Source organism: Rattus norvegicus, chromosome 17 (assembly GCF_036323735.1).
Source record: "Rattus norvegicus strain BN/NHsdMcwi chromosome 17, GRCr8, whole genome shotgun sequence".
Classification (NCBI taxonomy): Eukaryota; Metazoa; Chordata; class Mammalia; order Rodentia; family Muridae; genus Rattus; species Rattus norvegicus.
This window is the reverse complement of record NC_086035.1, coordinates 87,419,394-87,425,393: the sequence shown is the minus strand read 5'-3', so window position 1 is coordinate 87,425,393 and position 6,000 is coordinate 87,419,394.

Below are 6,000 nucleotides of genomic sequence, written 5' to 3'. Positions count from 1 at the left end.
AGTTTCATATCCACCTGCTGTCTCTTCTGAACTGAGTTTATTGTGCTGCTCTGCGTGGACTTAAACAGTTCCCTAAGAAGTGCATAAACCAGGCAAGTGAGAGTGGGCAAGGCACTGTGAAGTCCCCCTAGGCCCAGAGAACTCAGGGCTAGGGATAGCACAGAGGGGTAATTATGCTCCCCTTCCCACCATCCTCTCTCAAACTATGAGAAGCAAATGTCTCCCCAGGCTTCACTTCTTCTCCTGGCCTGGTACTGTTTGTAATTGGACTTCGCTACTCTGTGGGTTCTTTTTCTTTTTCCTATTTGACCCCCTAGTTTCACCCCCTATCACTAGATAGGAAAGAAAAAAGGATAAAATGGGGGGAAGGAAGAGGAGGAGGAGGAGGAGAAAGAGAGAGAGGGGTTTAAGAAACCAAAATTCCAGAATTCTCACTACAACTGAGTGTGGTGTCAGCCACTGTTTGCCCTTCACCTCCTAGAAACTCTCTCTCCCTCAATGGTAAATTTCCCCACATGAGTCTACTGGGAGGTGCTCTCATGAGACACGGAAGTGAAGAGACGTTCTCCGAAGGCAGCTATGTCAACAGATAACCAAATCAAAGCTTGAAATCTAGATTTGGCACCCTGCTGAGACTCACCTAGTGAGTGGCTATCCTGTGATACCTGCACTTCATATTTCCTCATACGAAGGTGAGGTCGTAACCCTTTTCTCACTGGGATAGGTCACTGAGCTTGCTCTCCTCACTTTGTCCTAAGAAGGATAGTGATTGTTGCCCTCTGTTAAGGCATGGCATAAGCTGGGCCATGTTTCCCAGAAGGCAGCTGCTTCTCCTTTGCCCTTCTGGGCTCAGATTGCTAAGAACTTTCCGGTGTTTCTTGTTGCCTACACTAAGCACATCTGCTTGGGTCCTCAGACTTCTTGTGTTCATTTTCTCTTTGAAGCTATAACAAATTGCTATTCTGGATATCTCTAAACAACATGAGTGTGTAGCCAGTATTCTTCTTTTATTTTGTGTTGCTGTGGCAAAAATACCTGAGCAACTTACAGGATGGAGGACGTATTTGGAGTCCTAGTTTTTAGAAGGTTCAATCTATGATCACTAGGGATTATCACATATATAAGGAAAACGACACAGGACCAGAGATGTGGAAAAGGAGTTTATTCACTTCATTGCACAGGAAGAGGGGAGGGGGCAGGAGGAGGAGGAGGAGGAGGAGGAGGAGGAGGAGGAGGAGGAGGAGGAGGAGGAGGAGGAGGGGAAAGAAGAGGGACAGAAACAGATAGAGACAGAGACAGAGAGACAGAGTCCAGGGAAAAGATAATTCCACGAGCCTAACTAAAGTGACCTCACTCCCCCAGGAAGGCCAATCTCCTAACATTTCCAGAGCCCCTGAACATAGCACTGCCAGCTCCAAGACCTGGAGCTTGTGGAGAGCATCTCCCATTCAAACCACAGCAGTTCTGATGGGTAGGAGTCCCCCTTGGCTGAAAGTCAAGCTTTCAGTAGGGTTGTACTCCTCTTTAAAGACTCGAAAGAAGAATCTTCTGCCTTACCCTTCCTGTCTTCTGCTGTCCTTCACATCCTCTGGCTCATGGCTTTGGGTCATCTTGAACTTGATCTCCATGTTCTGTCATGATATGCTTGCTTCTCTCACCTGTGGGCTCTTGGATTTATAGTGAGCCCAATTGGGTACTCAAGGCTAACCTTCTGCCTCATAACCCTTAATCTCATGTACAAAGGCCTTTCTCTCCTGCAAGATAAATTTCCATCCTTGGGGAGTTAAGCTATGAACATCTGCAGGAAACATTCATCTGCCTATTGTGCTTGCCCTCCTGGAACGAGCTTGCCAGTCTCCTTTATATTCAAGCAAGTGGTCAGGGTTAGACCCAAATGCCTGCTTTCTCCCCCCTCTCTCTGTAGTCACACTGAGCTGTGAGGCTCAGATTTAGGCAAAGAGCAGAAGTAGATTCCTGCTTTGGATGAAGAATAAGGCGCACATTCTAACGTAGATTCGACAAAGCTCCGCACTGGGGATTATTCCAAACACAAAATCACTGTGCTTTCTCTCTTGCCAGCAATTCTGCTCAGTTGGTTTGCTTTATTGATCAGACAGAAGAAAAAGGAAAAGGCAAAGGTGACCTCGTCCTGAGATCCTTGTTCTCACTACATTAGATATGCAGCAAACCACTTAGAGACTTTGTGGTAAAAATATATTGTGAGTTTTCTCTTCTGAATTCAGATCTCGATTAGACATTTTTTCCAAGTCAAGGCTCATCTGTACAAATCTACATTTGAGCTAAAGTTCAACACAACTTGAACTAAAATATAATGAATTTTCCAAAAATGCTTTCACCAATTGACACTAAAATACAGTAAAAATCTCGGCTCCCAGTTTGTCCGAACTCTTTATCAACACAGGGCCAGAAGCTCTGTGAATGCTGATCAATGAGTCTCCATATTCGTTCATTCAGTTAACAAGGGTGTTCTGCATTGTTCAAACCACCACATGTCTGCAGCCAATACAATCCTCATTAGCCATAAAGAGCTGTCTTCATGACATTCATAACCGAATATTTAAATCAATATGAGATGCAGAAATGTCTTGCGTGACAACAAAGCAACTGTGTTAAAGAACAAAATACTTGCCAGTGCAGAAGCTTCATCATCTGTTCCACTGAGGACAGCATTATTTGACTGGAGCATGCCAGAGGATTAATGGAAAATTTTAAATAACGTGAAGCTAAGCTTGATATTTCATTGGCCTGAATTGTGAAGCAGCACAGGGATTCCATGGCCCAGAAATGGTACAGCTCACAGATGGTAACAGAAGGCCCCGTCCCACTCCTGCTATGTTCCTTTCTTAAGCCTTCCCCCACCTCAGTCACTCATCCTCTCATTCTGCATCTATCATGGTCCTAGCAGTGGAGGTGGAAAAGGAGCAACACATTCAAAGTCGGTAAATCTGCACAGATAGCTCCTGGCTAAGGACAACAGGACAGCGTCAAGTGTTTGCTTGGTAAAGCAGGGCTGCCTTTGTCGTCTTGAGTAAACTATTTCACCTCTCTATGATTCTTATCTCTAAGTATTAAGCAGGGATAATGATGTCAGGTAAGACATGCTATAGACAATGCAGGCAGAGTAAAAAGTACGATAAATGCCATTTACGTGTAAATAATGATAATATAGCTTCACCAACAAAGGAGTATTTGAGCTAGCATTTCAAGAATAGGCAAGCATTTGCCTGTTTGTAAAGACAATGTACTTCTATTTGGTGTTGGGGGCTGAGGTGGGGAACTGGTTTCCAAATCCAAAGCCCCATGCATGGTAAGCATATGGTGGACCACTGAGCTATACGTCAGCAGGAGCTGTCTTACTCTCTGTGGATTTCCTCCACTAATACTATGGTTAGAGACCTAGGAGTATAGTCCACGTGTTACACCACCACAGCTATGGAGGTAACATCTTGTCAAAACATCTGACAGGAAGACACAGATACTCCAACCGAAAGCTTGGCACTATTCACGTGCTCAGGAAAGGGCCACCACATTTTCCCAACGTCCCGGTTATCTAGAAAAAAAAAACTTACCCTTCCCTTTTTCTCTAGTGTAGGCAGAGACCAGTTCCTCTTGGCATTCTCATCGGTGCCATCTTGTTGACGTCTTGTTGCAGCTCCAGAGCAAACCTCTGCTCTTGACCATTGTCCATGCCTGTCCCACCTCCTGCAGGTTTGTGCACAGACTCCTCCCTTTTTCTGCCCCTTTATTCTATCCCTGCTGGGCGGCAAGAGCTGTCCTCCTTACATACACATCAATCCACATCTCTCCATCCATAAAAACAAACTCTTCACATTTGCCCTTGGGACCATTCCTTACCAACCCACGAGAGGCACATGCTTGCTCTCACACCTCGTTTCTATCTCCTCCTCACGATGCTCTCCAGCTATAGTGACCAGCTGCAGCAGGAGCTGCCTTTGCAGCTGAGCATGTGCCTTCCCCAGCCTATGTGGCATAACCTGCCTGAAACCTGGCCCTCACTCTTCCCATATAGAAGAGCTCAGCCTACGGAAGAGAGATAATCAAGGGGAAAAGACAGGGGTTGTGTTCTGCCTTTGCACCACACACTGCATGACCAGGATATCATCTGCCATTTCTGAATCATGATGGGCTGCCTGTAAAATTATAGGCATGAAGCAGATTCCTTCTTATCATGTCCTTCCTTTCCTATTGCCAACTCTGCATTTCTTCCTGGATTCTTTCAACGATCAGCCTAAAGACATTTTTACATGATTTTATTTCCTTACAGCTTCCTCTTGACTTCATTTTGAGTCTCATTAACATAAAAAACAATAGAATACAAAAAAGATACATAGTGAGTGTGATATTTCCTTCTTTAAAGAAAACTTGACACAAAAATGTGATTGATAAATCCATACAAAGAAATCCGGAAGTAGAAAAGCAGTGGTGTGAAAAGAACCACATAGACCTTTAGTGAGGCATCCAGCCCAGCCTTTGGCCCCTCCTGTCATTTGCTTTATTCCTGTCCTCTGTGCTCCACTCCCAGGATTATCCCCTCTTTCCACAGCCTGACCTTTGAGTATGCCATTCCCACCACCAAAACACACACCAGATCTCCACATCGTAGGCACCTACAGAACCAAAAGACTCCTCCTTACACTGCAGATTACAGTTGTAATAATACACGCAAATTTGCAATTATCCTATTGTAATTGTCTATCTTTTTTTTCTGTTATGAACAGGAGTTTCCTTAATTTAAACATTTCAGTGATAAATGCATTTCTTCGTACACAGTAGATGATCAATAAAACACCCTGAAAAAAATACATGTATAAAATGAACCAGGTAGAACACACCCTTACCATAGCCTACCCCAGTCATGGGCCCGTGTCTATGTGGTCAGGAGTCCTGTGTCTTCTCAAGAAAGTCTTTGGGGCAAAATAAGTCAGCCCAAGCTCTCTAATCCCCCTTGTAACTGTGCTAGTCCCTAAAGTGAGTGGAAAAGCAGTGTTTAGCATAAACAGTAGGATGAGAGAAGTCACCATCTTCCCAATACCTCAGTGTTGCAGAACTCTGTCCCCTGGACATGACATGGTTGTGGCTATGAAATCAGAGCAACTGAGATTGTCACAGGAGAATGTGTATTAATACTCTCTCATAGATAAAGGGGGTATCATCAGATTTTTCACCTCTTGCTCTATCTGCTCCTCAAGCCCACCCCCAGCAGCAAGCAATCCTGCCCCAGCTACACGCTCACCTAGGCGGCTGCAAAAGTACTAAAGAGGTAGAAGTTTAGCTGAAGGGGTGACTCTAAGGAGAGTTGCTTTAAGGAGAGCATTCCCCCTGTGGGGGTGTGGTTTATAGAGACACAGCTGGATCTGAGGCACTCATGCTCCTGTAAATCCTCACACATGCTCCTGTAGGTAGCCCCAGTTAAAGGCCTCGCTTCACCAAGCTGCACTTATTCCTTTAGCCTGGCCTTCTCACCCTATATGGAGTGAAGACATCTCTTCACAGAAAATAAACTTGAAGATCAATAAACTTTGTGAATATCGGCACAAAACTCTCAACAAATATTAGTGGGTTAAGGCCAGCAATACACGTTAAAGGACTGTGAACCTACACCAAGTGTAATTTATTTTGAGAATGAAACTTTGATTTAATTTCAGAAAATCAATACATGTAATAAACATATTAATAAGATAAAGAATAAGACCCGTACCATCATCTCAGTAAACACAGAAGAGCATTTCATAAACCCCATTAGTATTTTAGAATAAAACCACTGAACAAACCAGGAAGAGAAAAGGTCCACCCTCAACTTGACTAAAGGCATCACAGCTGATAAAGCACCATGGTGAGGATCAGGGGCTTTGTCCCTAGAGCCAAGAACAAGACAGGATGTCCACTCTTGACATCTTTATTGGTTCCAGCACAGTTCGAGTTGGAGCAAAGAGGCAAAAGGAAGGAAGGAAGAAAGGA